Consider the following 21,528-nt stretch of genomic DNA (forward strand, 5'->3'; position numbering starts at 1 on the left):
TTTTTTTTAAACAATAAAGCTTACAGCACCTGGTATTCCCAGGCGGTCTCCCATCCAAGTACTAACCAGGCCCGACCCTGCTTAGCTTCCGAGATCAGACGAGTTCGGGCGTTCTCAAGGTGGTATGGCCGTAAGCAAAATCTGCTGCCAAAATTGGGCTATTTGAATGGTTAGAACATTAGGGTAGTAAACCATATAAAGCTTACTAGGTCTCCCATCCAACAATAAAGCTTACAGCACCTGGTATTCCCAGGCGGTCTCCCATCCAAGTACTAACCAGGCCCGACCCTGCTTAGCTTCCGAGATCAGACGAGTTCGGGCGTTCTCAAGGTGGTATGGCCGTAAGCGAAATCTGCTGCCAAAATTGGGCTATTTGAAGAAAAAAAAAAGAGACTCTTTCAGGCTTTCTGAAGAAACTCAGAGACGATTTCAGGCATTTTGAGGGGGAAAAAAGACAATTTAGGATTTTTGAACCATTTCATTGACTCTTATTTTTTTTTTTTTTTTTTTTTAAACAATAAAGCTTACAGCACCTGGTATTCCCAGGCGGTCTCCCATCCAAGTACTAACCAGGCCCGACCCTGCTTAGCTTCCGAGATCAGACGAGTTCGGGCGTTCTCAAGGTGGTATGGCCGTAAGCAAAATCTGCTGCCAAAATTGGGCTATTTGAATGGTTAGAACATTAGGGTAGTAAACCATATAAAGCTTACTAGGTCTCCCATCCAACAATAAAGCTTACAGCACCTGGTATTCCCAGGCGGTCTCCCATCCAAGTACTAACCAGGCCCGACCCTGCTTAGCTTCCGAGATCAGACGAGTTCGGGCGTTCTCAAGGTGGTATGGCCGTAAGCGAAATCTGCTGCCAAAATTGGGCTATTTGAAGAAAAAAAAAGAGACTCTTTCAGGCTTTCTGAAGAAACTCAGAGACGATTTCAGGCATTTTGAGGGGGAAAAAAGACAATTTAGGATTTTTGAACAATTTCATTGACTCTTTTTTTTTTTTTTTTTTTTTAAACAATAAAGCTTACAGCACCTGGTATTCCCAGGCGGTCTCCCATCCAAGTACTAACCAGGCCCGACCCTGCTTAGCTTCCGAGATCAGACGAGTTCGGGCGTTCTCAAGGTGGTATGGCCGTAAGCAAAATCTGCTGCCAAAATTGGGCTATTTGAATGGTTAGAACATTAGGGTAGTAAACCATATAAAGCTTACTAGGTCTCCCATCCAACAATAAAGCTTACAGCACCTGGTATTCCCAGGCGGTCTCCCATCCAAGTACTAACCAGGCCCGACCCTGCTTAGCTTCCGAGATCAGACGAGTTCGGGCGTTCTCAAGGTGGTATGGCCGTAAGCAAAATCTGCTGCCAAAATTGGGCTATTTGAATGGTTAGAACATTAGGGTAGTAAACCATATAAAGCTTACTAGGTCTCCCATCCAACAATAAAGCTTACAGCACCTGGTATTCCCAGGCGGTCTCCCATCCAAGTACTAACCAGGCCCGACCCTGCTTAGCTTCCGAGATCAGACGAGTTCGGGCGTTCTCAAGGTGGTATGGCCGTAAGCAAAATCTGCTGCCAAAATTGGGCTTTTTGAATGGTTAGAACATTAGGGTAGTAAACCATATAAAGCTTACTAGGTCTCCCATCCAACAATAAAGCTTACAGCACCTGGTATTCCCAGGCGGTCTCCCATCCAAGTACTAACCAGGCCCGACCCTGCTTAGCTTCCGAGATCAGACGAGTTCGGGCGTTCTCAAGGTGGTATGGCCGTAAGCAAAATCTGCTGCCAAAATTGGGCTATTTGAATGGTTAGAACATTAGGGTAGTAAACCATATAAAGCTTACTAGGTGTCCCATCCAACAATAAAGCTTACAGCACCTGGTATTCCCAGGCGGTCTCCCATCCAAGTACTAACCAGGCCCGACCCTGCTTTGCTTCCGAGATCAGACGAGTTCGGGCGTTCTCAAGGTGGTATGGCCGTAAGCAAAATCTGCTGCCAAAATTGGGCTATTTGAATGGTTAGAACATTAGGGTAGTAAACCATATAAAGCTTACTAGGTCTCCCATCCAACAATAAAGCTTACAGCACCTGGTATTCCCAGGCGGTCTCCCATCCAAGTACTAACCAGGCCCGACCCTGCTTAGCTTCCGAGATCAGACGAGTTCGGGCGTTCTCAAGGTGGTATGGCCGTAAGCGAAATCTGCTGCCAAAATTGGGCTATTTGAATGGTTAGAACATTAGGGTAGTAAACCATATAAAGCTTACTAGGTCTCCCATCCAACAATAAAGCTTACAGCACCTGGTATTCCCAGGCGGTCTCCCATCCAAGTACTAACCAGGCCCGACCCTGCTTAGCTTCCGAGATCAGACGAGTTCGGGCGTTCTCAAGGTGGTATGGCCGTAAGCGAAATCTGCTGCCAAAATTGGGCTTTTTGAATGGTTAGAACATTAGGGTAGTAAACCATATAAAGCTTACTAGGTCTCCCATCCAACAATAAAGCTTACAGCACCTGGTATTCCCAGGCGGTCTCCCATCCAAGTACTAACCAGGCCCGACCCTGCTTAGCTTCCGAGATCAGACGAGTTCGGGCGTTCTCAAGGTGGTATGGCCGTAAGCAAAATCTGCTGCCAAAATTGGGCTTTTTGAATGGTTAGAACATTAGGGTAGTAAACCATATAAAGCTTACTAGGTCTCCCATCCAACAATAAAGCTTACAGCACCTGGTATTCCCAGGCGGTCTCCCATCCAAGTACTAACCAGGCCCGACCCTGCTTAGCTTCCGAGATCAGACGAGTTCGGGCGTTCTCAAGGTGGTATGGCCGTAAGCAAAATCTGCTGCCAAAATTGGGCTATTTGAATGGTTAGAACATTAGGGTAGTAAACCATATAAAGCTTACTAGGTCTCCCATCCAACAATAAAGCTTACAGCACCTGGTATTCCCAGGCGGTCTCCCATCCAAGTACTAACCAGGCCCGACCCTGCTTAGCTTCCGAGATCAGACGAGTTCGGGCGTTCTCAAGGTGGTATGGCCGTAAGCGAAATCTGCTGCCAAAATTGGGCTATTTGAAGAAAAAAAAAAGAGACTCTTTCAGGCTTTCTGAAGAAACTCAGAGACGATTTCAGGCATTTTGAGGGGGAAAAAAGACAATTTAGGATTTTTGAACCATTTCATTGACTCTTTTTTTTTTTTTTTTTTTTTTAAACAATAAAGCTTACAGCACCTGGTATTCCCAGGCGGTCTCCCATCCAAGTACTAACCAGGCCCGACCCTGCTTAGCTTCCGAGATCAGACGAGTTCGGGCGTTCTCAAGGTGGTATGGCCGTAAGCAAAATCTGCTGCCAAAATTGGGCTTTTTGAATGGTTAGAACATTAGGGTAGTAAACCATATAAAGCTTACTAGGTCTCCCATCCAACAATAAAGCTTACAGCACCTGGTATTCCCAGGCGGTCTCCCATCCAAGTACTAACCAGGCCCGACCCTGCTTAGCTTCCGAGATCAGACGAGTTCGGGCGTTCTCAAGGTGGTATGGCCGTAAGCAAAATCTGCTGCCAAAATTGGGCTATTTGAATGGTTAGAACATTAGGGTAGTAAACCATATAAAGCTTACTAGGTCTCCCATCCAACAATAAAGCTTACAGCACCTGGTATTCCCAGGCGGTCTCCCATCCAAGTACTAACCAGGCCCGACCCTGCTTAGCTTCCGAGATCAGACGAGTTCGGGCGTTCTCAAGGTGGTATGGCCGTAAGCAAAATCTGCTGCCAAAATTGGGCTTTTTGAATGGTTAGAACATTAGGGTAGTAAACCATATAAAGCTTACTAGGTCTCCCATCCAACAATAAAGCTTACAGCACCTGGTATTCCCAGGCGGTCTCCCATCCAAGTACTAACCAGGCCCGACCCTGCTTAGCTTCCGAGATCAGACGAGTTCGGGCGTTCTCAAGGTGGTATGGCCGTAAGCAAAATCTGCTGCCAAAATTGGGCTATTTGAATGGTTAGAACATTAGGGTAGTAAACCATATAAAGCTTACTAGGTCTCCCATCCAACAATAAAGCTTACAGCACCTGGTATTCCCAGGCGGTCTCCCATCCAAGTACTAACCAGGCCCGACCCTGCTTAGCTTCCGAGATCAGACGAGTTCGGGCGTTCTCAAGGTGGTATGGCCGTAAGCGAAATCTGCTGCCAAAATTGGGCTATTTGAAGAAAAAAAAAGAGACTCTTTCAGGCTTTCTGAAGAAACTCAGAGACGATTTCAGGCATTTTGAGGGGGAAAAAAGACAATTTAGGATTTTTGAACTATTTCATTGACTCTTTTTTTTTTTTTTTTTTTTTTAAACAATAAAGCTTACAGCACCTGGTATTCCCAGGCGGTCTCCCATCCAAGTACTAACCAGGCCCGACCCTGCTTAGCTTCCGAGATCAGACGAGTTCGGGCGTTCTCAAGGTGGTATGGCCGTAAGCAAAATCTGCTGCCAAAATTGGGCTATTTGAATGGTTAGAACATTAGGGTAGTAAACCATATAAAGCTTACTAGGTCTCCCATCCAACAATAAAGCTTACAGCACCTGGTATTCCCAGGCGGTCTCCCATCCAAGTACTAACCAGGCCCGACCCTGCTTAGCTTCCGAGATCAGACGAGTTCGGGCGTTCTCAAGGTGGTATGGCCGTAAGCAAAATCTGCTGCCAAAATTGGGCTATTTGAATGGTTAGAACATTAGGGTAGTAAACCATATAAAGCTTACTAGGTCTCCCATCCAACAATAAAGCTTACAGCACCTGGTATTCCCAGGCGGTCTCCCATCCAAGTACTAACCAGGCCCGACCCTGCTTAGCTTCCGAGATCAGACGAGTTCGGGCGTTCTCAAGGTGGTATGGCCGTAAGCGAAATCTGCTGCCAAAATTGGGCTATTTGAAGAAAAAAAAAAGAGACTCTTTCAGGCTTTCTGAAGAAACTCAGAGACGATTTCAGGCATTTTGAGGGGGAAAAAAGACAATTTAGGATTTTTGAACCATTTCATTGACTCTTTTTTTTTTTTTTTTTTTTTTTAAACAATAAAGCTTACAGCACCTGGTATTCCCAGGCGGTCTCCCATCCAAGTACTAACCAGGCCCGACCCTGCTTAGCTTCCGAGATCAGACGAGTTCGGGCGTTCTCAAGGTGGTATGGCCGTAAGCAAAATCTGCTGCCAAAATTGGGCTTTTTGAATGGTTAGAACATTAGGGTAGTAAACCATATAAAGCTTACTAGGTGTCCCATCCAACAATAAAGCTTACAGCACCTGGTATTCCCAGGCGGTCTCCCATCCAAGTACTAACCAGGCCCGACCCTGCTTTGCTTCCGAGATCAGACGAGTTCGGGCGTTCTCAAGGTGGTATGGCCGTAAGCAAAATCTGCTGCCAAAATTGGGCTATTTGAATGGTTAGAACATTAGGGTAGTAAACCATATAAAGCTTACTAGGTCTCCCATCCAACAATAAAGCTTACAGCACCTGGTATTCCCAGGCGGTCTCCCATCCAAGTACTAACCAGGCCCGACCCTGCTTAGCTTCCGAGATCAGACGAGTTCGGGCGTTCTCAAGGTGGTATGGCCGTAAGCGAAATCTGCTGCCAAAATTGGGCTATTTGAATGGTTAGAACATTAGGGTAGTAAACCATATAAAGCTTACTAGGTCTCCCATCCAACAATAAAGCTTACAGCACCTGGTATTCCCAGGCGGTCTCCCATCCAAGTACTAACCAGGCCCGACCCTGCTTAGCTTCCGAGATCAGACGAGTTCGGGCGTTCTCAAGGTGGTATGGCCGTAAGCGAAATCTGCTGCCAAAATTGGGCTTTTTGAATGGTTAGAACATTAGGGTAGTAAACCATATAAAGCTTACTAGGTCTCCCATCCAACAATAAAGCTTACAGCACCTGGTATTCCCAGGCGGTCTCCCATCCAAGTACTAACCAGGCCCGACCCTGCTTAGCTTCCGAGATCAGACGAGTTCGGGCGTTCTCAAGGTGGTATGGCCGTAAGCAAAATCTGCTGCCAAAATTGGGCTTTTTGAATGGTTAGAACATTAGGGTAGTAAACCATATAAAGCTTACTAGGTCTCCCATCCAACAATAAAGCTTACAGCACCTGGTATTCCCAGGCGGTCTCCCATCCAAGTACTAACCAGGCCCGACCCTGCTTAGCTTCCGAGATCAGACGAGTTCGGGCGTTCTCAAGGTGGTATGGCCGTAAGCAAAATCTGCTGCCAAAATTGGGCTATTTGAATGGTTAGAACATTAGGGTAGTAAACCATATAAAGCTTACTAGGTCTCCCATCCAACAATAAAGCTTACAGCACCTGGTATTCCCAGGCGGTCTCCCATCCAAGTACTAACCAGGCCCGACCCTGCTTAGCTTCCGAGATCAGACGAGTTCGGGCGTTCTCAAGGTGGTATGGCCGTAAGCGAAATCTGCTGCCAAAATTGGGCTATTTGAAGAAAAAAAAAAGAGACTCTTTCAGGCTTTCTGAAGAAACTCAGAGACGATTTCAGGCATTTTGAGGGGGAAAAAAGACAATTTAGGATTTTTGAACCATTTCATTGACTCTTATTTTTTTTTTTTTTTTTTTTAAACAATAAAGCTTACAGCACCTGGTATTCCCAGGCGGTCTCCCATCCAAGTACTAACCAGGCCCGACCCTGCTTAGCTTCCGAGATCAGACGAGTTCGGGCGTTCTCAAGGTGGTATGGCCGTAAGCAAAATCTGCTGCCAAAATTGGGCTTTTTGAATGGTTAGAACATTAGGGTAGTAAACCATATAAAGCTTACTAGGTCTCCCATCCAACAATAAAGCTTACAGCACCTGGTATTCCCAGGCGGTCTCCCATCCAAGTACTAACCAGGCCCGACCCTGCTTAGCTTCCGAGATCAGACGAGTTCGGGCGTTCTCAAGGTGGTATGGCCGTAAGCAAAATCTGCTGCCAAAATTGGGCTATTTGAATGGTTAGAACATTAGGGTAGTAAACCATATAAAGCTTACTAGGTCTCCCATCCAACAATAAAGCTTACAGCACCTGGTATTCCCAGGCGGTCTCCCATCCAAGTACTAACCAGGCCCGACCCTGCTTAGCTTCCGAGATCAGACGAGTTCGGGCGTTCTCAAGGTGGTATGGCCGTAAGCAAAATCTGCTGCCAAAATTGGGCTATTTGAATGGTTAGAACATTAGGGTAGTAAACCATATAAAGCTTACTAGGTCTCCCATCCAACAATAAAGTTTACAGCACCTGGTATTCCCAGGCGGTCTCCCATCCAAGTACTAACCAGGCCCGACCCTGCTTAGCTTCCGAGATCAGACGAGTTCGGGCGTTCTCAAGGTGGTATGGCCGTAAGCAAAATCTGCTGCCAAAATTGGGCTATTTGAATGGTTAGAACATTAGGGTAGTAAACCATATAAAGCTTACTAGGTCTCCCATCCAACAATAAAGCTTACAGCACCTGGTATTCCCAGGCGGTCTCCCATCCAAGTACTAACCAGGCCCGACCCTGCTTAGCTTCCGAGATCAGACGAGTTCGGGCGTTCTCAAGGTGGTATGGCCGTAAGCAAAATCTGCTGCCAAAATTGGGCTATTTGAATGGTTAGAACATTAGGGTAGTAAACCATATAAAGCTTACTAGGTCTCCCATCCAACAATAAAGCTTACAGCACCTGGTATTCCCAGGCGGTCTCCCATCCAAGTACTAACCAGGCCCGACCCTGCTTAGCTTCCGAGATCAGACGAGTTCGGGCGTTCTCAAGGTGGTATGGCCGTAAGCGAAATCTGCTGCCAAAATTGGGCTATTTGAAGAAAAAAAAAGAGACTCTTTCAGGCTTTCTGAAGAAACTCAGAGACGATTTCAGGCATTTTGAGGGGGAAAAAAGACAATTTAGGATTTTTGAACAATTTCATTGACTCTTTTTTTTTTTTTTTTTTTTTTAAACAATAAAGCTTACAGCACCTGGTATTCCCAGGCGGTCTCCCATCCAAGTACTAACCAGGCCCGACCCTGCTTAGCTTCCGAGATCAGACGAGTTCGGGCGTTCTCAAGGTGGTATGGCCGTAAGCAAAATCTGCTGCCAAAATTGGGCTTTTTGAATGGTTAGAACATTAGGGTAGTAAACCATATAAAGCTTACTAGGTCTCCCATCCAACAATAAAGCTTACAGCACCTGGTATTCCCAGGCGGTCTCCCATCCAAGTACTAACCAGGCCCGACCCTGCTTAGCTTCCGAGATCAGACGAGTTCGGGCGTTCTCAAGGTGGTATGGCCGTAAGCAAAATCTGCTGCCAAAATTGGGCTTTTTGAATGGTTAGAACATTAGGGTAGTAAACCATATAAAGCTTACTAGGTCTCCCATCCAACAATAAAGCTTACAGCACCTGGTATTCCCAGGCGGTCTCCCATCCAAGTACTAACCAGGCCCGACCCTGCTTAGCTTCCGAGATCAGACGAGTTCGGGCGTTCTCAAGGTGGTATGGCCGTAAGCAAAATCTGCTGCCAAAATTGGGCTATTTGAATGGTTAGAACATTAGGGTAGTAAACCATATAAAGCTTACTAGGTCTCCCATCCAACAATAAAGCTTACAGCACCTGGTATTCCCAGGCGGTCTCCCATCCAAGTACTAACCAGGCCCGACCCTGCTTAGCTTCCGAGATCAGACGAGTTCGGGCGTTCTCAAGGTGGTATGGCCGTAAGCGAAATCTGCTGCCAAAATTGGGCTATTTGAAGAAAAAAAAAAGAGACTCTTTCAGGCTTTCTGAAGAAACTCAGAGACGATTTCAGGCATTTTGAGGGGGAAAAAAGACAATTTAGGATTTTTGAACCATTTCATTGACTCTTTTTTTTTTTTTTTTTAAACAATAAAGCTTACAGCACCTGGTATTCCCAGGCGGTCTCCCATCCAAGTACTAACCAGGCCCGACCCTGCTTAGCTTCCGAGATCAGACGAGTTCGGGCGTTCTCAAGGTGGTATGGCCGTAAGCAAAATCTGCTGCCAAAATTGGGCTTTTTGAATGGTTAGAACATTAGGGTAGTAAACCATATAAAGCTTACTAGGTGTCCCATCCAACAATAAAGCTTACAGCACCTGGTATTCCCAGGCGGTCTCCCATCCAAGTACTAACCAGGCCCGACCCTGCTTAGCTTTCGAGATCAGACGAGTTCGGGCGTTCTCAAGGTGGTATGGCCGTAAGCAAAATCTGCTGCCAAAATTGGGCTATTTGAATGGTTAGAACATTAGGGTAGTAAACCATATAAAGCTTACTAGGTCTCCCATCCAACAATAAAGCTTACAGCACCTGGTATTCCCAGGCGGTCTCCCATCCAAGTACTAACCAGGCCCGACCCTGCTTAGCTTCCGAGATCAGACGAGTTCGGGCGTTCTCAAGGTGGTATGGCCGTAAGCGAAATCTGCTGCCAAAATTGGGCTATTTGAATGGTTAGAACATTAGGGTAGTAAACCATATAAAGCTTACTAGGTCTCCCATCCAACAATAAAGCTTACAGCACCTGGTATTCCCAGGCGGTCTCCCATCCAAGTACTAACCAGGCCCGACCCTGCTTAGCTTCCGAGATCAGACGAGTTCGGGCGTTCTCAAGGTGGTATGGCCGTAAGCGAAATCTGCTGCCAAAATTGGGCTTTTTGAATGGTTAGAACATTAGGGTAGTAAACCATATAAAGCTTACTAGGTCTCCCATCCAACAATAAAGCTTACAGCACCTGGTATTCCCAGGCGGTCTCCCATCCAAGTACTAACCAGGCCCGACCCTGCTTAGCTTCCGAGATCAGACGAGTTCGGGCGTTCTCAAGGTGGTATGGCCGTAAGCAAAATCTGCTGCCAAAATTGGGCTTTTTGAATGGTTAGAACATTAGGGTAGTAAACCATATAAAGCTTACTAGGTCTCCCATCCAACAATAAAGCTTACAGCACCTGGTATTCCCAGGCGGTCTCCCATCCAAGTACTAACCAGGCCCGACCCTGCTGAGCTTCCGAGATCAGACGAGTTCGGGCGTTCTCAAGGTGGTATGGCCGTAAGCAAAATCTGCTGCCAAAATTGGGCTATTTGAATGGTTAGAACATTAGGGTAGTAAACCATATAAAGCTTACTAGGTCTCCCATCCAACAATAAAGCTTACAGCACCTGGTATTCCCAGGCGGTCTCCCATCCAAGTACTAACCAGGCCCGACCCTGCTTAGCTTCCGAGATCAGACGAGTTCGGGCGTTCTCAAGGTGGTATGGCCGTAAGCAAAATCTGCTGCCAAAATTGGGCTTTTTGAATGGTTAGAACATTAGGGTAGTAAACCATATAAAGCTTACTAGGTCTCCCATCCAACAATAAAGCTTACAGCACCTGGTATTCCCAGGCGGTCTCCCATCCAAGTACTAACCAGGCCCGACCCTGCTTAGCTTCCGAGATCAGACGAGTTCGGGCGTTCTCAAGGTGGTATGGCCGTAAGCAAAATCTGCTGCCAAAATTGGGCTATTTGAATGGTTAGAACATTAGGGTAGTAAACCATATAAAGCTTACTAGGTCTCCCATCCAACAATAAAGTTTACAGCACCTGGTATTCCCAGGCGGTCTCCCATCCAAGTACTAACCAGGCCCGACCCTGCTTAGCTTCCGAGATCAGACGAGTTCGGGCGTTCTCAAGGTGGTATGGCCGTAAGCAAAATCTGCTGCCAAAATTGGGCTTTTTGAATGGTTAGAACATTAGGGTAGTAAACCATATAAAGCTTACTAGGTCTCCCATCCAACAATAAAGCTTACAGCACCTGGTATTCCCAGGCGGTCTCCCATCCAAGTACTAACCAGGCCCGACCCTGCTTAGCTTCCGAGATCAGACGAGTTCGGGCGTTCTCAAGGTGGTATGGCCGTAAGCAAAATCTGCTGCCAAAATTGGGCTTTTTGAATGGTTAGAACATTAGGGTAGTAAACCATATAAAGCTTACTAGGTCTCCCATCCAACAATAAAGCTTACAGCACCTGGTATTCCCAGGCGGTCTCCCATCCAAGTACTAACCAGGCCCGACCCTGCTTAGCTTCCGAGATCAGACGAGTTCGGGCGTTCTCAAGGTGGTATGGCCGTAAGCAAAATCTGCTGCCAAAATTGGGCTATTTGAATGGTTAGAACATTAGGGTAGTAAACCATATAAAGCTTACTAGGTCTCCCATCCAACAATAAAGCTTACAGCACCTGGTATTCCCAGGCGGTCTCCCATCCAAGTACTAACCAGGCCCGACCCTGCTTAGCTTCCGAGATCAGACGAGTTCGGGCGTTCTCAAGGTGGTATGGCCGTAAGCGAAATCTGCTGCCAAAATTGGGCTATTTGAAGAAAAAAAAAAGAGACTCTTTCAGGCTTTCTGAAGAAACTCAGAGACGATTTCAGGCATTTTGAGGGGGAAAAAAGACAATTTAGGATTTTTGAACCATTTCATTGACTCTTTTTTTTTTTTTTTTTAAACAATAAAGCTTACAGCACCTGGTATTCCCAGGCGGTCTCCCATCCAAGTACTAACCAGGCCCGACCCTGCTTAGCTTCCGAGATCAGACGAGTTCGGGCGTTCTCAAGGTGGTATGGCCGTAAGCAAAATCTGCTGCCAAAATTGGGCTTTTTGAATGGTTAGAACATTAGGGTAGTAAACCATATAAAGCTTACTAGGTGTCCCATCCAACAATAAAGCTTACAGCACCTGGTATTCCCAGGCGGTCTCCCATCCAAGTACTAACCAGGCCCGACCCTGCTTTGCTTCCGAGATCAGACGAGTTCGGGCGTTCTCAAGGTGGTATGGCCGTAAGCAAAATCTGCTGCCAAAATTGGGCTATTTGAATGGTTAGAACATTAGGGTAGTAAACCATATAAAGCTTACTAGGTCTCCCATCCAACAATAAAGCTTACAGCACCTGGTATTCCCAGGCGGTCTCCCATCCAAGTACTAACCAGGCCCGACCCTGCTTAGCTTCCGAGATCAGACGAGTTCGGGCGTTCTCAAGGTGGTATGGCCGTAAGCGAAATCTGCTGCCAAAATTGGGCTATTTGAATGGTTAGAACATTAGGGTAGTAAACCATATAAAGCTTACTAGGTCTCCCATCCAACAATAAAGCTTACAGCACCTGGTATTCCCAGGCGGTCTCCCATCCAAGTACTAACCAGGCCCGACCCTGCTTAGCTTCCGAGATCAGACGAGTTCGGGCGTTCTCAAGGTGGTATGGCCGTAAGCGAAATCTGCTGCCAAAATTGGGCTTTTTGAATGGTTAGAACATTAGGGTAGTAAACCATATAAAGCTTACTAGGTCTCCCATCCAACAATAAAGCTTACAGCACCTGGTATTCCCAGGCGGTCTCCCATCCAAGTACTAACCAGGCCCGACCCTGCTTAGCTTCCGAGATCAGACGAGTTCGGGCGTTCTCAAGGTGGTATGGCCGTAAGCAAAATCTGCTGCCAAAATTGGGCTATTTGAATGGTTAGAACATTAGGGTAGTAAACCATATAAAGCTTACTAGGTCTCCCATCCAACAATAAAGCTTACAGCACCTGGTATTCCCAGGCGGTCTCCCATCCAAGTACTAACCAGGCCCGACCCTGCTTAGCTTCCGAGATCAGACGAGTTCGGGCGTTCTCAAGGTGGTATGGCCGTAAGCGAAATCTGCTGCCAAAATTGGGCTATTTGAAGAAAAAAAAAAGAGACTCTTTCAGGCTTTCTGAAGAAACTCAGAGACGATTTCAGGCATTTTGAGGGGGAAAAAAGACAATTTAGGATTTTTGAACCATTTCATTGACTCTTATTTTTTTTTTTTTTTTTTTTAAACAATAAAGCTTACAGCACCTGGTATTCCCAGGCGGTCTCCCATCCAAGTACTAACCAGGCCCGACCCTGCTTAGCTTCCGAGATCAGACGAGTTCGGGCGTTCTCAAGGTGGTATGGCCGTAAGCAAAATCTGCTGCCAAAATTGGGCTTTTTGAATGGTTAGAACATTAGGGTAGTAAACCATATAAAGCTTACTAGGTCTCCCATCCAACAATAAAGCTTACAGCACCTGGTATTCCCAGGCGGTCTCCCATCCAAGTACTAACCAGGCCCGACCCTGCTTAGCTTCCGAGATCAGACGAGTTCGGGCGTTCTCAAGGTGGTATGGCCGTAAGCAAAATCTGCTGCCAAAATTGGGCTATTTGAATGGTTAGAACATTAGGGTAGTAAACCATATAAAGCTTACTAGGTCTCCCATCCAACAATAAAGCTTACAGCACCTGGTATTCCCAGGCGGTCTCCCATCCAAGTACTAACCAGGCCCGACCCTGCTTAGCTTCCGAGATCAGACGAGTTCGGGCGTTCTCAAGGTGGTATGGCCGTAAGCTAAATCTGCTGCCAAAATTGGGCTATTTGAATGGTTAGAACATTAGGGTAGTAAACCATATAAAGCTTACTAGGTCTCCCATCCAACAATAAAGCTTACAGCACCTGGTATTCCCAGGCGGTCTCCCATCCAAGTACTAACCAGGCCCGACCCTGCTTAGCTTCCGAGATCAGACGAGTTCGGGCGTTCTCAAGGTGGTATGGCCGTAAGCAAAATCTGCTGCCAAAATTGGGCTATTTGAATGGTTAGAACATTAGGGTAGTAAACCATATAAAGCTTACTAGGTCTCCCATCCAACAATAAAGCTTACAGCACCTGGTATTCCCAGGCGGTCTCCCATCCAAGTACTAACCAGGCCCGACCCTGCTTAGCTTCCGAGATCAGACGAGTTCGGGCGTTCTCAAGGTGGTATGGCCGTAAGCAAAATCTGCTGCCAAAATTGGGCTATTTGAATGGTTAGAACATTAGGGTAGTAAACCATATAAAGCTTACTAGGTCTCCCATCCAACAATAAAGCTTACAGCACCTGGTATTCCCAGGCGGTCTCCCATCCAAGAACTAACCAGGCCCGACCCTGCTTAGCTTCCGAGATCAGACGAGTTCGGGCGTTCTCAAGGTGGTATGGCCGTAAGCGAAATCTGCTGCCAAAATTGGGCTATTTGAAGAAAAAAAAAGAGACTCTTTCAGGCTTTCTGAAGAAACTCAGAGACGATTTCAGGCATTTTGAGGGGGAAAAAAGACAATTTAGGATTTTTGAACTATTTCATTGACTCTTTTTTTTTTTTTTTTTTTTTAAACAATAAAGCTTACAGCACCTGGTATTCCCAGGCGGTCTCCCATCCAAGTACTAACCAGGCCCGACCCTGCTTAGCTTCCGAGATCAGACGAGTTCGGGCGTTCTCAAGGTGGTATGGCCGTAAGCGAAATCTGCTGCCAAAATTGGGCTATTTGAATGGTTAGAACATTAGGGTAGTAAACCATATAAAGCTTACTAGGTCTCCCATCCAACAATAAAGCTTACAGCACCTGGTATTCCCAGGCGGTCTCCCATCCAAGTACTAACCAGGCCCGACCCTGCTTAGCTTCCGAGATCAGACGAGTTCGGGCGTTCTCAAGGTGGTATGGCCGTAAGCAAAATCTGCTGCCAAAATTGGGCTATTTGAATGGTTAGAACATTAGGGTAGTAAACCATATAAAGCTTACTAGGTCTCCCATCCAACAATAAAGCTTACAGCACCTGGTATTCCCAGGCGGTCTCCCATCCAAGTACTAACCAGGCCCGACCCTGCTTAGCTTCCGAGATCAGACGAGTTCGGGCGTTCTCAAGGTGGTATGGCCGTAAGCGAAATCTGCTGCCAAAATTGGGCTATTTGAAGAAAAAAAAAGAGACTCTTTCAGGCTTTCTGAAGAAACTCAGAGACGATTTCAGGCATTTTGAGGGGGAAAAAAGACAATTTAGGATTTTTGAACCATTTCATTGACTCTTTTTTTTATTTTTTTTTTATTTTTTAAACAATAAAGCTTACAGCACCTGGTATTCCCAGGCGGTCTCCCATCCAAGTACTAACCAGGCCCGACCCTGCTTAGCTTCCGAGATCAGACGAGTTCGGGCGTTCTCAAGGTGGTATGGCCGTAAGCAAAATCTGCTGCCAAAATTGGGCTTTTTGAATGGTTAGAACATTAGGGTAGTAAACCATATAAAGCTTACTAGGTCTCCCATCCAACAATAAAGCTTACAGCACCTGGTATTCCCAGGCGGTCTCCCATCCAAGTACTAACCAGGCCCGACCCTGCTTAGCTTCCGAGATCAGACGAGTTCGGGCGTTCTCAAGGTGGTATGGCCGTAAGCAAAATCTGCTGCCAAAATTGGGCTATTTGAATGGTTAGAACATTAGGGTAGTAAACCATATAAAGCTTACTAGGTCTCCCATCCAACAATAAAGCTTACAGCACCTGGTATTCCCAGGCGGTCTCCCATCCAAGTACTAACCAGGCCCGACCCTGCTTAGCTTCCGAGATCAGACGAGTTCGGGCGTTCTCAAGGTGGTATGGCCGTAAGCGAAATCTGCTGCCAAAATTGGGCTATTTGAAGAAAAAAAAAAGAGACTCTTTCAGGCTTTCTGAAGAAACTCAGAGACGATTTCAGGCATTTTGAGGGGGAAAAAAGACAATTTAGGATTTTTGAACCATTTCATTGACTCTTATTTTTTTTTTTTTTTTTTTTAAACAATAAAGCTTACAGCACCTGGTATTCCCAGGCGGTCTCCCATCCAAGTACTAACCAGGCCCGACCCTGCTTAGCTTCCGAGATCAGACGAGTTCGGGCGTTCTCAAGGTGGTATGGCCGTAAGCAAAATCTGCTGCCAAAATTGGGCTATTTGAATGGTTAGAACATTAGGGTAGTAAACCATATAAAGCTTACTAGGTCTCCCATCCAACAATAAAGCTTACAGCACCTGGTATTCCCAGGCGGTCTCCCATCCAAGTACTAACCAGGCCCGACCCTGCTTAGCTTCCGAGATCAGACGAGTTCGGGCGTTCTCAAGGTGGTATGGCCGTAAGCGAAATCTGCTGCCAAAATTGGGCTATTTGAAGAAAAAAAAAGAGACTCTTTCAGGCTTTCTGAAGAAACTCAGAGACGATTTCAGGCATTTTGAGGGGGAAAAAAGACAATTTAGGATTTTTGAACAATTTCATTGACTCTTTTTTTTTTTTTTTTTTTTTAAACAATAAAGCTTACAGCACCTGGTATTCCCAGGCGGTCTCCCATCCAAGTACTAACCAGGCCCGACCCTGCTTAGCTTCCGAGATCAGACGAGTTCGGGCGTTCTCAAGGTGGTATGGCCGTAAGCAAAATCTGCTGCCAAAATTGGGCTATTTGAATGGTTAGAACATTAGGGTAGTAAACCATATAAAGCTTACTAGGTCTCCCATCCAACAATAAAGCTTACAGCACCTGGTATTCCCAGGCGGTCTCCCATCCAAGTACTAACCAGGCCCGACCCTGCTTAGCTTCCGAGATCAGACGAGTTCGGGCGTTCTCAAGGTGGTATGGCCGTAAGCGAAATCTGCTGCCAAAATTGGGCTATTTGAAGAAAAAAAAAAGAGACTCTTTCAGGCTTTCTGAAGAAACTCAGAGACGATTTCAGGCATTTTGAGGGGGAAAAAAGACAATTTAGGATTTTTGAACCATTTCATTGACTCTTATTTTTTTTTTTTTTTTTTTTAAACAATAAAGCTTACAGCACCTGGTATTCCCAGGCGGTCTCCCATCCAAGTACTAACCAGGCCCGACCCTGCTTAGCTTCCGAGATCAGACGAGTTCGGGCGTTCTCAAGGTGGTATGGCCGTAAGCAAAATCTGCTGCCAAAATTGGGCTATTTGAATGGTTAGAACATTAGGGTAGTAAACCATATAAAGCTTACTAGGTCTCCCATCCAACAATAAAGCTTACAGCACCTGGTATTCCCAGGCGGTCTCCCATCCAAGTACTAACCAGGCCCGACCCTGCTTAGCTTCCGAGATCAGACGAGTTCGGGCGTTCTCAAGGTGGTATGGCCGTAAGCGAAATCTGCTGCCAAAATTGGGCTATTTGAAGAAAAAAAAAGAGACTCTTTCAGGCTTTCTGAAGAAACTCAGAGACGATTTCAGGCATTTTGAGGGGGAAAAAAGACAATTTAGGATTTTTGAACAATTTCATTGACTCTTTTTTTTTTTTTTTTTTTTTTAAACAATAAAGCTTACAGCACCTGGTATTCCCAGGCGGTCTCCCATCCAAGTACTAACCAGGCCCGACCCTGCTTAGCTTCCGAGATCAGACGAGTTCGGGCGTTCTCAAGGTGGTATGGCCGTAAGCAAAATCTGCTGCCAAAATTGGGCTATTTGAATGGTTAGAACATTAGGGTAGTAAACCATATAAAGCTTACTAGGTCTCCCATCCAACAATAAAGCTTACAGCACCTGGTATTCCCAGGCGGTCTCCCATCCAAGTACTAACCAGGCCCGACCCTGCTTAGCTTCCGAGATCAGACGAGTTCGGGCGTTCTCAAGGTGGTATGGCCGTAAGCAAAATCTGCTGCCAAAATTGGGCTATTTGAATGGTTAGAACATTAGGGTAGTAAACCATATAAAGCTTACTAGGTCTCCCATCCAACAATAAAGCTTACAGCACCTGGTATTCCCAGGCGGTCTCCCATCCAAGTACTAACCAGGCCCGACCCTGCTTAGCTTCCGAGATCAGACGAGTTCGGGCGTTCTCAAGGTGGTATGGCCGTAAGCAAAATCTGCTGCCAAAATTGGGCTTTTTGAATGGTTAGAACATTAGGGTAGTAAACCATATAAAGCTTACTAGGTCTCCCATCCAACAATAAAGCTTACAGCACCTGGTATTCCCAGGCGGTCTCCCATCCAAGTACTAACCAGGCCCGACCCTGCTTAGCTTCCGAGATCAGACGAGTTCGGGCGTTCTCAAGGTGGTATGGCCGTAAGCAAAATCTGCTGCCAAAATTGGGCTATTTGAATGGTTAGAACATTAGGGTAGTAAACCATATAAAGCTTACTAGGTGTCCCATCCAACAATAAAGCTTACAGCACCTGGTATTCCCAGGCGGTCTCCCATCCAAGTACTAACCAGGCCCGACCCTGCTTTGCTTCCGAGATCAGACGAGTTCGGGCGTTCTCAAGGTGGTATGGCCGTAAGCAAAATCTGCTGCCAAAATTGGGCTATTTGAATGGTTAGAACATTAGGGTAGTAAACCATATAAAGCTTACTAGGTCTCCCATCCAACAATAAAGCTTACAGCACCTGGTATTCCCAGGCGGTCTCCCATCCAAGTACTAACCAGGCCCGACCCTGCTTAGCTTCCGAGATCAGACGAGTTCGGGCGTTCTCAAGGTGGTATGGCCGTAAGCGAAATCTGCTGCCAAAATTGGGCTATTTGAATGGTTAGAACATTAGGGTAGTAAACCATATAAAGCTTACTAGGTCTCCCATCCAACAATAAAGCTTACAGCACCTGGTATTCCCAGGCGGTCTCCCATCCAAGTACTAACCAGGCCCGACCCTGCTTAGCTTCCGAGATCAGACGAGTTCGGGCGTTCTCAAGGTGGTATGGCCGTAAGCGAAATCTGCTGCCAAAATTGGGCTTTTTGAATGGTTAGAACATTAGGGTAGTAAACCATATAAAGCTTACTAGGTCTCCCATCCAACAATAAAGCTTACAGCACCTGGTATTCCCAGGCGGTCTCCCATCCAAGTACTAACCAGGCCCGACCCTGCTTAGCTTCCGAGATCAGACGAGTTCGGGCGTTCTCAAGGTGGTATGGCCGTAAGCAAAATCTGCTGCCAAAATTGGGCTTTTTGAATGGTTAGAACATTAGGGTAGTAAACCATATAAAGCTTACTAGGTCTCCCATCCAACAATAAAGCTTACAGCACCTGGTATTCCCAGGCGGTCTCCCATCCAAGTACTAACCAGGCCCGACCCTGCTTAGCTTCCGAGATCAGACGAGTTCGGGCGTTCTCAAGGTGGTATGGCCGTAAGCAAAATCTGCTGCCAAAATTGGGCTATTTGAATGGTTAGAACATTAGGGTAGTAAACCATATAAAGCTTACTAGGTCTCCCATCCAACAATAAAGCTTACAGCACCTGGTATTCCCAGGCGGTCTCCCATCCAAGTACTAACCAGGCCCGACCCTGCTTAGCTTCCGAGATCAGACGAGTTCGGGCGTTCTCAAGGTGGTATGGCCGTAAGCGAAATCTGCTGCCAAAATTGGGCTATTTGAAGAAAAAAAAAAGAGACTCTTTCAGGCTTTCTGAAGAAACTCAGAGACGATTTCAGGCATTTTGAGGGGGAAAAAAGACAATTTAGGATTTTTGAACCATTTCATTGACTCTTTTTTTTTTTTTTTTTTTTTTAAACAATAAAGCTTACAGCACCTGGTATTCCCAGGCGGTCTCCCATCCAAGTACTAACCAGGCCCGACCCTGCTTAGCTTCCGAGATCAGACGAGTTCGGGCGTTCTCAAGGTGGTATGGCCGTAAGCAAAATCTGCTGCCAAAATTGGGCTTTTTGAATGGTTAGAACATTAGGGTAGTAAACCATATAAAGCTTACTAGGTCTCCCATCCAACAATAAAGCTTACAGCACCTGGTATTCCCAGGCGGTCTCCCATCCAAGTACTAACCAGGCCCGACCCTGCTTAGCTTCCGAGATCAGACGAGTTCGGGCGTTCTCAAGGTGGTATGGCCGTAAGCAAAATCTGCTGCCAAAATTGGGCTATTTGAATGGTTAGAACATTAGGGTAGTAAACCATATAAAGCTTACTAGGTCTCCCATCCAACAATAAAGCTTACAGCACCTGGTATTCCCAGGCGGTCTCCCATCCAAGTACTAACCAGGCCCGACCCTGCTTAGCTTCCGAGATCAGACGAGTTCGGGCGTTCTCAAGGTGGTATGGCCGTAAGCAAAATCTGCTGCCAAAATTGGGCTTTTTGAATGGTTAGAACATTAGGGTAGTAAACCATATAAAGCTTACTAGGTCTCCCATCCAACAATAAAGCTTACAGCACCTGGTATTCCCAGGCGGTCTCCCATCCAAGTACTAACCAGGCCCGACCCTGCTTAGCTTCCGAGATCAGACGAGTTCGGGCGTTCTCAAGGTGGTATGGCCGTAAGCAAAATCTGCTGCCAAAATTGGGCTATTTGAATGGTTAGAACATTAGGGTAGTAAACCATATAAAGCTTACTAGGTCTCCCATCCAACAATAAAGCTTACAGCACCTGGTATTCCCAGGCGGTCTCCCATCCAAGTACTAACCAGGCCCGACCCTGCTTAGCTTCCGAGATCAGACGAGTTCGGGCGTTCTCAAGGTGGTATGGCCGTAAGCGAAATCTGCTGCCAAAATTGGGCTATTTGAAGAAAAAAAAAGAGACTCTTTCAGGCTTTCTGAAGAAACTCAGAGACGATTTCAGGCATTTTGAGGGGGAAAAAAGACAATTTAGGATTTTTGAACTATTTCATTGACTCTTTTTTTTTTTTTTTTTTTTTTAAACAATAAAGCTTACAGCACCTGGTATTCCCAGGCGGTCTCCCATCCAAGTACTAACCAGGCCCGACCCTGCTTAGCTTCCGAGATCAGACGAGTTCGGGCGTTCTCAAGGTGGTATGGCCGTAAGCAAAATCTGCTGCCAAAATTGGGCTATTTGAATGGTTAGAACATTAGGGTAGTAAACCATATAAAGCTTACTAGGTCTCCCATCCAACAATAAAGCTTACAGCACCTGGTATTCCCAGGCGGTCTCCCATCCAAGTACTAACCAGGCCCGACCCTGCTTAGCTTCCGAGATCAGACGAGTTCGGGCGTTCTCAAGGTGGTATGGCCGTAAGCAAAATCTGCTGCCAAAATTGGGCTATTTGAATGGTTAGAACATTAGGGTAGTAAACCATATAAAGCTTACTAGGTCTCCCATCCAACAATAAAGCTTACAGCACCTGGTATTCCCAGGCGGTCTCCCATCCAAGTACTAACCAGGCCCGACCCTGCTTAGCTTCCGAGATCAGACGAGTTCGGGCGTTCTCAAGGTGGTATGGCCGTAAGCGAAATCTGCTGCCAAAATTGGGCTATTTGAAGAAAAAAAAAAGAGACTCTTTCAGGCTTTCTGAAGAAACTCAGAGACGATTTCAGGCATTTTGAGGGGGAAAAAAGACAATTTAGGATTTTTGAACCATTTCATTGACTCTTTTTTTTTTTTTTTTTTTTTTTAAACAATAAAGCTTACAGCACCTGGTATTCCCAGGCGGTCTCCCATCCAAGTACTAACCAGGCCCGACCCTGCTTAGCTTCCGAGATCAGACGAGTTCGGGCGTTCTCAAGGTGGTATGGCCGTAAGCAAAATCTGCTGCCAAAATTGGGCTTTTTGAATGGTTAGAACATTAGGGTAGTAAACCATATAAAGCTTACTAGGTGTCCCATCCAACAATAAAGCTTACAGCACCTGGTATTCCCAGGCGGTCTCCCATCCAAGTACTAACCAGGCCCGACCCTGCTTTGCTTCCGAGATCAGACGAGTTCGGGCGTTCTCAAGGTGGTATGGCCGTAAGCAAAATCTGCTGCCAAAATTGGGCTATTTGAATGGTTAGAACATTAGG

The 21,528-nt window shown here is 46.2% G+C and overlaps 95 non-coding genes across 95 annotated transcripts; all 95 read right to left on the bottom strand.

The window, feature by feature from the left end:
- Window positions 1–17: 17 nt before the first annotated feature.
- Window positions 18–136, bottom strand: LOC148964577 (5S ribosomal RNA). The gene has a single exon (XR_016152818.1). It is a non-coding gene; the product is annotated as a 5S ribosomal RNA (ribosomal RNA).
- A 92-nt stretch (window positions 137–228) lies between these two features.
- Window positions 229–347, bottom strand: LOC148964578 (5S ribosomal RNA). Its single transcript, XR_016152819.1, has one exon. It is a non-coding gene; the product is annotated as a 5S ribosomal RNA (ribosomal RNA).
- Window positions 348–521: 174 nt separating this feature from the next.
- LOC148964579 (5S ribosomal RNA) lies at window positions 522–640 on the bottom strand. The gene has a single exon (XR_016152820.1). It is a non-coding gene; the product is annotated as a 5S ribosomal RNA (ribosomal RNA).
- A 92-nt stretch (window positions 641–732) lies between these two features.
- On the bottom strand, window positions 733–851 carry LOC148964580 (5S ribosomal RNA). The gene has a single exon (XR_016152821.1). It is a non-coding gene; the product is annotated as a 5S ribosomal RNA (ribosomal RNA).
- A 170-nt stretch (window positions 852–1,021) lies between these two features.
- LOC148964581 (5S ribosomal RNA) lies at window positions 1,022–1,140 on the bottom strand. Its single transcript, XR_016152823.1, has one exon. It is a non-coding gene; the product is annotated as a 5S ribosomal RNA (ribosomal RNA).
- Window positions 1,141–1,232: 92 nt separating this feature from the next.
- Window positions 1,233–1,351, bottom strand: LOC148964582 (5S ribosomal RNA). Its single transcript, XR_016152824.1, has one exon. It is a non-coding gene; the product is annotated as a 5S ribosomal RNA (ribosomal RNA).
- Window positions 1,352–1,443: 92 nt separating this feature from the next.
- Window positions 1,444–1,562, bottom strand: LOC148964583 (5S ribosomal RNA). The gene has a single exon (XR_016152825.1). It is a non-coding gene; the product is annotated as a 5S ribosomal RNA (ribosomal RNA).
- A 92-nt stretch (window positions 1,563–1,654) lies between these two features.
- Window positions 1,655–1,773, bottom strand: LOC148964584 (5S ribosomal RNA). The gene has a single exon (XR_016152826.1). It is a non-coding gene; the product is annotated as a 5S ribosomal RNA (ribosomal RNA).
- Window positions 1,774–1,865: 92 nt separating this feature from the next.
- On the bottom strand, window positions 1,866–1,984 carry LOC148964585 (5S ribosomal RNA). Its single transcript, XR_016153310.1, has one exon. It is a non-coding gene; the product is annotated as a 5S ribosomal RNA (ribosomal RNA).
- Window positions 1,985–2,076: 92 nt separating this feature from the next.
- LOC148964586 (5S ribosomal RNA) lies at window positions 2,077–2,195 on the bottom strand. The gene has a single exon (XR_016152827.1). It is a non-coding gene; the product is annotated as a 5S ribosomal RNA (ribosomal RNA).
- Window positions 2,196–2,287: 92 nt separating this feature from the next.
- Window positions 2,288–2,406, bottom strand: LOC148964587 (5S ribosomal RNA). The gene has a single exon (XR_016152828.1). It is a non-coding gene; the product is annotated as a 5S ribosomal RNA (ribosomal RNA).
- A 92-nt stretch (window positions 2,407–2,498) lies between these two features.
- On the bottom strand, window positions 2,499–2,617 carry LOC148964588 (5S ribosomal RNA). The gene has a single exon (XR_016152829.1). It is a non-coding gene; the product is annotated as a 5S ribosomal RNA (ribosomal RNA).
- A 92-nt stretch (window positions 2,618–2,709) lies between these two features.
- Window positions 2,710–2,828, bottom strand: LOC148964589 (5S ribosomal RNA). Its single transcript, XR_016152830.1, has one exon. It is a non-coding gene; the product is annotated as a 5S ribosomal RNA (ribosomal RNA).
- A 92-nt stretch (window positions 2,829–2,920) lies between these two features.
- On the bottom strand, window positions 2,921–3,039 carry LOC148964590 (5S ribosomal RNA). Its single transcript, XR_016152831.1, has one exon. It is a non-coding gene; the product is annotated as a 5S ribosomal RNA (ribosomal RNA).
- A 172-nt stretch (window positions 3,040–3,211) lies between these two features.
- LOC148964591 (5S ribosomal RNA) lies at window positions 3,212–3,330 on the bottom strand. Its single transcript, XR_016152832.1, has one exon. It is a non-coding gene; the product is annotated as a 5S ribosomal RNA (ribosomal RNA).
- A 92-nt stretch (window positions 3,331–3,422) lies between these two features.
- Window positions 3,423–3,541, bottom strand: LOC148964592 (5S ribosomal RNA). Its single transcript, XR_016152834.1, has one exon. It is a non-coding gene; the product is annotated as a 5S ribosomal RNA (ribosomal RNA).
- Window positions 3,542–3,633: 92 nt separating this feature from the next.
- LOC148964593 (5S ribosomal RNA) lies at window positions 3,634–3,752 on the bottom strand. Its single transcript, XR_016152835.1, has one exon. It is a non-coding gene; the product is annotated as a 5S ribosomal RNA (ribosomal RNA).
- Window positions 3,753–3,844: 92 nt separating this feature from the next.
- Window positions 3,845–3,963, bottom strand: LOC148964594 (5S ribosomal RNA). The gene has a single exon (XR_016152836.1). It is a non-coding gene; the product is annotated as a 5S ribosomal RNA (ribosomal RNA).
- Window positions 3,964–4,055: 92 nt separating this feature from the next.
- Window positions 4,056–4,174, bottom strand: LOC148964595 (5S ribosomal RNA). The gene has a single exon (XR_016152837.1). It is a non-coding gene; the product is annotated as a 5S ribosomal RNA (ribosomal RNA).
- Window positions 4,175–4,345: 171 nt separating this feature from the next.
- On the bottom strand, window positions 4,346–4,464 carry LOC148964596 (5S ribosomal RNA). The gene has a single exon (XR_016152838.1). It is a non-coding gene; the product is annotated as a 5S ribosomal RNA (ribosomal RNA).
- Window positions 4,465–4,556: 92 nt separating this feature from the next.
- Window positions 4,557–4,675, bottom strand: LOC148964597 (5S ribosomal RNA). The gene has a single exon (XR_016152839.1). It is a non-coding gene; the product is annotated as a 5S ribosomal RNA (ribosomal RNA).
- A 92-nt stretch (window positions 4,676–4,767) lies between these two features.
- LOC148964598 (5S ribosomal RNA) lies at window positions 4,768–4,886 on the bottom strand. The gene has a single exon (XR_016152840.1). It is a non-coding gene; the product is annotated as a 5S ribosomal RNA (ribosomal RNA).
- A 173-nt stretch (window positions 4,887–5,059) lies between these two features.
- Window positions 5,060–5,178, bottom strand: LOC148964599 (5S ribosomal RNA). Its single transcript, XR_016152841.1, has one exon. It is a non-coding gene; the product is annotated as a 5S ribosomal RNA (ribosomal RNA).
- Window positions 5,179–5,270: 92 nt separating this feature from the next.
- LOC148964600 (5S ribosomal RNA) lies at window positions 5,271–5,389 on the bottom strand. The gene has a single exon (XR_016153311.1). It is a non-coding gene; the product is annotated as a 5S ribosomal RNA (ribosomal RNA).
- Window positions 5,390–5,481: 92 nt separating this feature from the next.
- LOC148964601 (5S ribosomal RNA) lies at window positions 5,482–5,600 on the bottom strand. The gene has a single exon (XR_016152842.1). It is a non-coding gene; the product is annotated as a 5S ribosomal RNA (ribosomal RNA).
- A 92-nt stretch (window positions 5,601–5,692) lies between these two features.
- LOC148964602 (5S ribosomal RNA) lies at window positions 5,693–5,811 on the bottom strand. The gene has a single exon (XR_016152843.1). It is a non-coding gene; the product is annotated as a 5S ribosomal RNA (ribosomal RNA).
- Window positions 5,812–5,903: 92 nt separating this feature from the next.
- On the bottom strand, window positions 5,904–6,022 carry LOC148964603 (5S ribosomal RNA). Its single transcript, XR_016152845.1, has one exon. It is a non-coding gene; the product is annotated as a 5S ribosomal RNA (ribosomal RNA).
- Window positions 6,023–6,114: 92 nt separating this feature from the next.
- On the bottom strand, window positions 6,115–6,233 carry LOC148964604 (5S ribosomal RNA). Its single transcript, XR_016152846.1, has one exon. It is a non-coding gene; the product is annotated as a 5S ribosomal RNA (ribosomal RNA).
- A 92-nt stretch (window positions 6,234–6,325) lies between these two features.
- LOC148964605 (5S ribosomal RNA) lies at window positions 6,326–6,444 on the bottom strand. Its single transcript, XR_016152847.1, has one exon. It is a non-coding gene; the product is annotated as a 5S ribosomal RNA (ribosomal RNA).
- Window positions 6,445–6,617: 173 nt separating this feature from the next.
- On the bottom strand, window positions 6,618–6,736 carry LOC148964606 (5S ribosomal RNA). Its single transcript, XR_016152848.1, has one exon. It is a non-coding gene; the product is annotated as a 5S ribosomal RNA (ribosomal RNA).
- Window positions 6,737–6,828: 92 nt separating this feature from the next.
- Window positions 6,829–6,947, bottom strand: LOC148964607 (5S ribosomal RNA). The gene has a single exon (XR_016152849.1). It is a non-coding gene; the product is annotated as a 5S ribosomal RNA (ribosomal RNA).
- A 92-nt stretch (window positions 6,948–7,039) lies between these two features.
- LOC148964608 (5S ribosomal RNA) lies at window positions 7,040–7,158 on the bottom strand. Its single transcript, XR_016152850.1, has one exon. It is a non-coding gene; the product is annotated as a 5S ribosomal RNA (ribosomal RNA).
- Window positions 7,159–7,250: 92 nt separating this feature from the next.
- LOC148964609 (5S ribosomal RNA) lies at window positions 7,251–7,369 on the bottom strand. The gene has a single exon (XR_016153343.1). It is a non-coding gene; the product is annotated as a 5S ribosomal RNA (ribosomal RNA).
- Window positions 7,370–7,461: 92 nt separating this feature from the next.
- Window positions 7,462–7,580, bottom strand: LOC148964610 (5S ribosomal RNA). Its single transcript, XR_016152851.1, has one exon. It is a non-coding gene; the product is annotated as a 5S ribosomal RNA (ribosomal RNA).
- Window positions 7,581–7,672: 92 nt separating this feature from the next.
- On the bottom strand, window positions 7,673–7,791 carry LOC148964611 (5S ribosomal RNA). The gene has a single exon (XR_016152852.1). It is a non-coding gene; the product is annotated as a 5S ribosomal RNA (ribosomal RNA).
- Window positions 7,792–7,962: 171 nt separating this feature from the next.
- On the bottom strand, window positions 7,963–8,081 carry LOC148964612 (5S ribosomal RNA). Its single transcript, XR_016152853.1, has one exon. It is a non-coding gene; the product is annotated as a 5S ribosomal RNA (ribosomal RNA).
- Window positions 8,082–8,173: 92 nt separating this feature from the next.
- Window positions 8,174–8,292, bottom strand: LOC148964613 (5S ribosomal RNA). Its single transcript, XR_016152854.1, has one exon. It is a non-coding gene; the product is annotated as a 5S ribosomal RNA (ribosomal RNA).
- Window positions 8,293–8,384: 92 nt separating this feature from the next.
- On the bottom strand, window positions 8,385–8,503 carry LOC148964614 (5S ribosomal RNA). The gene has a single exon (XR_016152856.1). It is a non-coding gene; the product is annotated as a 5S ribosomal RNA (ribosomal RNA).
- A 92-nt stretch (window positions 8,504–8,595) lies between these two features.
- Window positions 8,596–8,714, bottom strand: LOC148964615 (5S ribosomal RNA). The gene has a single exon (XR_016152857.1). It is a non-coding gene; the product is annotated as a 5S ribosomal RNA (ribosomal RNA).
- Window positions 8,715–8,881: 167 nt separating this feature from the next.
- LOC148964616 (5S ribosomal RNA) lies at window positions 8,882–9,000 on the bottom strand. The gene has a single exon (XR_016152858.1). It is a non-coding gene; the product is annotated as a 5S ribosomal RNA (ribosomal RNA).
- Window positions 9,001–9,092: 92 nt separating this feature from the next.
- On the bottom strand, window positions 9,093–9,211 carry LOC148964617 (5S ribosomal RNA). Its single transcript, XR_016153375.1, has one exon. It is a non-coding gene; the product is annotated as a 5S ribosomal RNA (ribosomal RNA).
- A 92-nt stretch (window positions 9,212–9,303) lies between these two features.
- On the bottom strand, window positions 9,304–9,422 carry LOC148964618 (5S ribosomal RNA). Its single transcript, XR_016152859.1, has one exon. It is a non-coding gene; the product is annotated as a 5S ribosomal RNA (ribosomal RNA).
- Window positions 9,423–9,514: 92 nt separating this feature from the next.
- LOC148964619 (5S ribosomal RNA) lies at window positions 9,515–9,633 on the bottom strand. The gene has a single exon (XR_016152860.1). It is a non-coding gene; the product is annotated as a 5S ribosomal RNA (ribosomal RNA).
- Window positions 9,634–9,725: 92 nt separating this feature from the next.
- Window positions 9,726–9,844, bottom strand: LOC148964620 (5S ribosomal RNA). The gene has a single exon (XR_016152862.1). It is a non-coding gene; the product is annotated as a 5S ribosomal RNA (ribosomal RNA).
- Window positions 9,845–9,936: 92 nt separating this feature from the next.
- On the bottom strand, window positions 9,937–10,055 carry LOC148964621 (5S ribosomal RNA). Its single transcript, XR_016153398.1, has one exon. It is a non-coding gene; the product is annotated as a 5S ribosomal RNA (ribosomal RNA).
- A 92-nt stretch (window positions 10,056–10,147) lies between these two features.
- LOC148964622 (5S ribosomal RNA) lies at window positions 10,148–10,266 on the bottom strand. The gene has a single exon (XR_016152863.1). It is a non-coding gene; the product is annotated as a 5S ribosomal RNA (ribosomal RNA).
- Window positions 10,267–10,358: 92 nt separating this feature from the next.
- LOC148964623 (5S ribosomal RNA) lies at window positions 10,359–10,477 on the bottom strand. The gene has a single exon (XR_016152864.1). It is a non-coding gene; the product is annotated as a 5S ribosomal RNA (ribosomal RNA).
- Window positions 10,478–10,569: 92 nt separating this feature from the next.
- Window positions 10,570–10,688, bottom strand: LOC148964624 (5S ribosomal RNA). Its single transcript, XR_016153344.1, has one exon. It is a non-coding gene; the product is annotated as a 5S ribosomal RNA (ribosomal RNA).
- A 92-nt stretch (window positions 10,689–10,780) lies between these two features.
- LOC148964625 (5S ribosomal RNA) lies at window positions 10,781–10,899 on the bottom strand. Its single transcript, XR_016152865.1, has one exon. It is a non-coding gene; the product is annotated as a 5S ribosomal RNA (ribosomal RNA).
- A 92-nt stretch (window positions 10,900–10,991) lies between these two features.
- LOC148964626 (5S ribosomal RNA) lies at window positions 10,992–11,110 on the bottom strand. The gene has a single exon (XR_016152866.1). It is a non-coding gene; the product is annotated as a 5S ribosomal RNA (ribosomal RNA).
- Window positions 11,111–11,202: 92 nt separating this feature from the next.
- LOC148964627 (5S ribosomal RNA) lies at window positions 11,203–11,321 on the bottom strand. The gene has a single exon (XR_016152868.1). It is a non-coding gene; the product is annotated as a 5S ribosomal RNA (ribosomal RNA).
- A 167-nt stretch (window positions 11,322–11,488) lies between these two features.
- Window positions 11,489–11,607, bottom strand: LOC148964628 (5S ribosomal RNA). The gene has a single exon (XR_016152869.1). It is a non-coding gene; the product is annotated as a 5S ribosomal RNA (ribosomal RNA).
- Window positions 11,608–11,699: 92 nt separating this feature from the next.
- Window positions 11,700–11,818, bottom strand: LOC148964629 (5S ribosomal RNA). The gene has a single exon (XR_016153313.1). It is a non-coding gene; the product is annotated as a 5S ribosomal RNA (ribosomal RNA).
- Window positions 11,819–11,910: 92 nt separating this feature from the next.
- On the bottom strand, window positions 11,911–12,029 carry LOC148964630 (5S ribosomal RNA). The gene has a single exon (XR_016152870.1). It is a non-coding gene; the product is annotated as a 5S ribosomal RNA (ribosomal RNA).
- A 92-nt stretch (window positions 12,030–12,121) lies between these two features.
- On the bottom strand, window positions 12,122–12,240 carry LOC148964631 (5S ribosomal RNA). The gene has a single exon (XR_016152871.1). It is a non-coding gene; the product is annotated as a 5S ribosomal RNA (ribosomal RNA).
- A 92-nt stretch (window positions 12,241–12,332) lies between these two features.
- Window positions 12,333–12,451, bottom strand: LOC148964632 (5S ribosomal RNA). Its single transcript, XR_016152872.1, has one exon. It is a non-coding gene; the product is annotated as a 5S ribosomal RNA (ribosomal RNA).
- Window positions 12,452–12,543: 92 nt separating this feature from the next.
- On the bottom strand, window positions 12,544–12,662 carry LOC148964633 (5S ribosomal RNA). Its single transcript, XR_016152873.1, has one exon. It is a non-coding gene; the product is annotated as a 5S ribosomal RNA (ribosomal RNA).
- Window positions 12,663–12,835: 173 nt separating this feature from the next.
- LOC148964634 (5S ribosomal RNA) lies at window positions 12,836–12,954 on the bottom strand. Its single transcript, XR_016152874.1, has one exon. It is a non-coding gene; the product is annotated as a 5S ribosomal RNA (ribosomal RNA).
- Window positions 12,955–13,046: 92 nt separating this feature from the next.
- LOC148964635 (5S ribosomal RNA) lies at window positions 13,047–13,165 on the bottom strand. Its single transcript, XR_016152875.1, has one exon. It is a non-coding gene; the product is annotated as a 5S ribosomal RNA (ribosomal RNA).
- A 92-nt stretch (window positions 13,166–13,257) lies between these two features.
- Window positions 13,258–13,376, bottom strand: LOC148964636 (5S ribosomal RNA). Its single transcript, XR_016152876.1, has one exon. It is a non-coding gene; the product is annotated as a 5S ribosomal RNA (ribosomal RNA).
- A 92-nt stretch (window positions 13,377–13,468) lies between these two features.
- On the bottom strand, window positions 13,469–13,587 carry LOC148964637 (5S ribosomal RNA). The gene has a single exon (XR_016152877.1). It is a non-coding gene; the product is annotated as a 5S ribosomal RNA (ribosomal RNA).
- A 92-nt stretch (window positions 13,588–13,679) lies between these two features.
- LOC148964638 (5S ribosomal RNA) lies at window positions 13,680–13,798 on the bottom strand. The gene has a single exon (XR_016152879.1). It is a non-coding gene; the product is annotated as a 5S ribosomal RNA (ribosomal RNA).
- Window positions 13,799–13,890: 92 nt separating this feature from the next.
- On the bottom strand, window positions 13,891–14,009 carry LOC148964639 (5S ribosomal RNA). Its single transcript, XR_016153386.1, has one exon. It is a non-coding gene; the product is annotated as a 5S ribosomal RNA (ribosomal RNA).
- A 170-nt stretch (window positions 14,010–14,179) lies between these two features.
- Window positions 14,180–14,298, bottom strand: LOC148964640 (5S ribosomal RNA). The gene has a single exon (XR_016152880.1). It is a non-coding gene; the product is annotated as a 5S ribosomal RNA (ribosomal RNA).
- Window positions 14,299–14,390: 92 nt separating this feature from the next.
- Window positions 14,391–14,509, bottom strand: LOC148964641 (5S ribosomal RNA). Its single transcript, XR_016152881.1, has one exon. It is a non-coding gene; the product is annotated as a 5S ribosomal RNA (ribosomal RNA).
- A 92-nt stretch (window positions 14,510–14,601) lies between these two features.
- Window positions 14,602–14,720, bottom strand: LOC148964642 (5S ribosomal RNA). The gene has a single exon (XR_016152882.1). It is a non-coding gene; the product is annotated as a 5S ribosomal RNA (ribosomal RNA).
- A 175-nt stretch (window positions 14,721–14,895) lies between these two features.
- On the bottom strand, window positions 14,896–15,014 carry LOC148964643 (5S ribosomal RNA). Its single transcript, XR_016152883.1, has one exon. It is a non-coding gene; the product is annotated as a 5S ribosomal RNA (ribosomal RNA).
- Window positions 15,015–15,106: 92 nt separating this feature from the next.
- On the bottom strand, window positions 15,107–15,225 carry LOC148964644 (5S ribosomal RNA). The gene has a single exon (XR_016152884.1). It is a non-coding gene; the product is annotated as a 5S ribosomal RNA (ribosomal RNA).
- Window positions 15,226–15,317: 92 nt separating this feature from the next.
- On the bottom strand, window positions 15,318–15,436 carry LOC148964645 (5S ribosomal RNA). Its single transcript, XR_016152885.1, has one exon. It is a non-coding gene; the product is annotated as a 5S ribosomal RNA (ribosomal RNA).
- Window positions 15,437–15,609: 173 nt separating this feature from the next.
- On the bottom strand, window positions 15,610–15,728 carry LOC148964646 (5S ribosomal RNA). Its single transcript, XR_016152886.1, has one exon. It is a non-coding gene; the product is annotated as a 5S ribosomal RNA (ribosomal RNA).
- A 92-nt stretch (window positions 15,729–15,820) lies between these two features.
- Window positions 15,821–15,939, bottom strand: LOC148964647 (5S ribosomal RNA). The gene has a single exon (XR_016152887.1). It is a non-coding gene; the product is annotated as a 5S ribosomal RNA (ribosomal RNA).
- Window positions 15,940–16,109: 170 nt separating this feature from the next.
- Window positions 16,110–16,228, bottom strand: LOC148964648 (5S ribosomal RNA). Its single transcript, XR_016152888.1, has one exon. It is a non-coding gene; the product is annotated as a 5S ribosomal RNA (ribosomal RNA).
- Window positions 16,229–16,320: 92 nt separating this feature from the next.
- On the bottom strand, window positions 16,321–16,439 carry LOC148964649 (5S ribosomal RNA). The gene has a single exon (XR_016152890.1). It is a non-coding gene; the product is annotated as a 5S ribosomal RNA (ribosomal RNA).
- A 173-nt stretch (window positions 16,440–16,612) lies between these two features.
- LOC148964650 (5S ribosomal RNA) lies at window positions 16,613–16,731 on the bottom strand. The gene has a single exon (XR_016152891.1). It is a non-coding gene; the product is annotated as a 5S ribosomal RNA (ribosomal RNA).
- Window positions 16,732–16,823: 92 nt separating this feature from the next.
- On the bottom strand, window positions 16,824–16,942 carry LOC148964651 (5S ribosomal RNA). Its single transcript, XR_016152892.1, has one exon. It is a non-coding gene; the product is annotated as a 5S ribosomal RNA (ribosomal RNA).
- A 171-nt stretch (window positions 16,943–17,113) lies between these two features.
- LOC148964652 (5S ribosomal RNA) lies at window positions 17,114–17,232 on the bottom strand. Its single transcript, XR_016152893.1, has one exon. It is a non-coding gene; the product is annotated as a 5S ribosomal RNA (ribosomal RNA).
- Window positions 17,233–17,324: 92 nt separating this feature from the next.
- Window positions 17,325–17,443, bottom strand: LOC148964653 (5S ribosomal RNA). The gene has a single exon (XR_016152894.1). It is a non-coding gene; the product is annotated as a 5S ribosomal RNA (ribosomal RNA).
- Window positions 17,444–17,535: 92 nt separating this feature from the next.
- LOC148964654 (5S ribosomal RNA) lies at window positions 17,536–17,654 on the bottom strand. The gene has a single exon (XR_016152895.1). It is a non-coding gene; the product is annotated as a 5S ribosomal RNA (ribosomal RNA).
- Window positions 17,655–17,746: 92 nt separating this feature from the next.
- LOC148964655 (5S ribosomal RNA) lies at window positions 17,747–17,865 on the bottom strand. Its single transcript, XR_016152896.1, has one exon. It is a non-coding gene; the product is annotated as a 5S ribosomal RNA (ribosomal RNA).
- A 92-nt stretch (window positions 17,866–17,957) lies between these two features.
- LOC148964656 (5S ribosomal RNA) lies at window positions 17,958–18,076 on the bottom strand. Its single transcript, XR_016153314.1, has one exon. It is a non-coding gene; the product is annotated as a 5S ribosomal RNA (ribosomal RNA).
- A 92-nt stretch (window positions 18,077–18,168) lies between these two features.
- On the bottom strand, window positions 18,169–18,287 carry LOC148964657 (5S ribosomal RNA). The gene has a single exon (XR_016152897.1). It is a non-coding gene; the product is annotated as a 5S ribosomal RNA (ribosomal RNA).
- A 92-nt stretch (window positions 18,288–18,379) lies between these two features.
- Window positions 18,380–18,498, bottom strand: LOC148964658 (5S ribosomal RNA). Its single transcript, XR_016152898.1, has one exon. It is a non-coding gene; the product is annotated as a 5S ribosomal RNA (ribosomal RNA).
- A 92-nt stretch (window positions 18,499–18,590) lies between these two features.
- LOC148964659 (5S ribosomal RNA) lies at window positions 18,591–18,709 on the bottom strand. Its single transcript, XR_016152899.1, has one exon. It is a non-coding gene; the product is annotated as a 5S ribosomal RNA (ribosomal RNA).
- A 92-nt stretch (window positions 18,710–18,801) lies between these two features.
- Window positions 18,802–18,920, bottom strand: LOC148964660 (5S ribosomal RNA). The gene has a single exon (XR_016152901.1). It is a non-coding gene; the product is annotated as a 5S ribosomal RNA (ribosomal RNA).
- Window positions 18,921–19,012: 92 nt separating this feature from the next.
- On the bottom strand, window positions 19,013–19,131 carry LOC148964661 (5S ribosomal RNA). The gene has a single exon (XR_016152902.1). It is a non-coding gene; the product is annotated as a 5S ribosomal RNA (ribosomal RNA).
- Window positions 19,132–19,303: 172 nt separating this feature from the next.
- LOC148964662 (5S ribosomal RNA) lies at window positions 19,304–19,422 on the bottom strand. The gene has a single exon (XR_016152903.1). It is a non-coding gene; the product is annotated as a 5S ribosomal RNA (ribosomal RNA).
- Window positions 19,423–19,514: 92 nt separating this feature from the next.
- LOC148964663 (5S ribosomal RNA) lies at window positions 19,515–19,633 on the bottom strand. Its single transcript, XR_016152904.1, has one exon. It is a non-coding gene; the product is annotated as a 5S ribosomal RNA (ribosomal RNA).
- Window positions 19,634–19,725: 92 nt separating this feature from the next.
- Window positions 19,726–19,844, bottom strand: LOC148964664 (5S ribosomal RNA). The gene has a single exon (XR_016152905.1). It is a non-coding gene; the product is annotated as a 5S ribosomal RNA (ribosomal RNA).
- A 92-nt stretch (window positions 19,845–19,936) lies between these two features.
- Window positions 19,937–20,055, bottom strand: LOC148964665 (5S ribosomal RNA). Its single transcript, XR_016152906.1, has one exon. It is a non-coding gene; the product is annotated as a 5S ribosomal RNA (ribosomal RNA).
- Window positions 20,056–20,147: 92 nt separating this feature from the next.
- LOC148964666 (5S ribosomal RNA) lies at window positions 20,148–20,266 on the bottom strand. Its single transcript, XR_016152907.1, has one exon. It is a non-coding gene; the product is annotated as a 5S ribosomal RNA (ribosomal RNA).
- Window positions 20,267–20,437: 171 nt separating this feature from the next.
- Window positions 20,438–20,556, bottom strand: LOC148964667 (5S ribosomal RNA). Its single transcript, XR_016152908.1, has one exon. It is a non-coding gene; the product is annotated as a 5S ribosomal RNA (ribosomal RNA).
- Window positions 20,557–20,648: 92 nt separating this feature from the next.
- Window positions 20,649–20,767, bottom strand: LOC148964668 (5S ribosomal RNA). The gene has a single exon (XR_016152909.1). It is a non-coding gene; the product is annotated as a 5S ribosomal RNA (ribosomal RNA).
- Window positions 20,768–20,859: 92 nt separating this feature from the next.
- Window positions 20,860–20,978, bottom strand: LOC148964669 (5S ribosomal RNA). The gene has a single exon (XR_016152910.1). It is a non-coding gene; the product is annotated as a 5S ribosomal RNA (ribosomal RNA).
- Window positions 20,979–21,151: 173 nt separating this feature from the next.
- On the bottom strand, window positions 21,152–21,270 carry LOC148964670 (5S ribosomal RNA). Its single transcript, XR_016152912.1, has one exon. It is a non-coding gene; the product is annotated as a 5S ribosomal RNA (ribosomal RNA).
- Window positions 21,271–21,362: 92 nt separating this feature from the next.
- On the bottom strand, window positions 21,363–21,481 carry LOC148964671 (5S ribosomal RNA). The gene has a single exon (XR_016153315.1). It is a non-coding gene; the product is annotated as a 5S ribosomal RNA (ribosomal RNA).
- Between the last annotated feature and the right edge of the window lie 47 nt (window positions 21,482–21,528).

Source organism: Pimephales promelas, assembly GCF_988280905.1.
Source record: "Pimephales promelas chromosome 3 unlocalized genomic scaffold, fPimPro1.hap1.1 SUPER_3_unloc_1, whole genome shotgun sequence".
Lineage (NCBI taxonomy): Eukaryota > Metazoa > Chordata > Actinopteri > Cypriniformes > Leuciscidae > Pimephales > Pimephales promelas.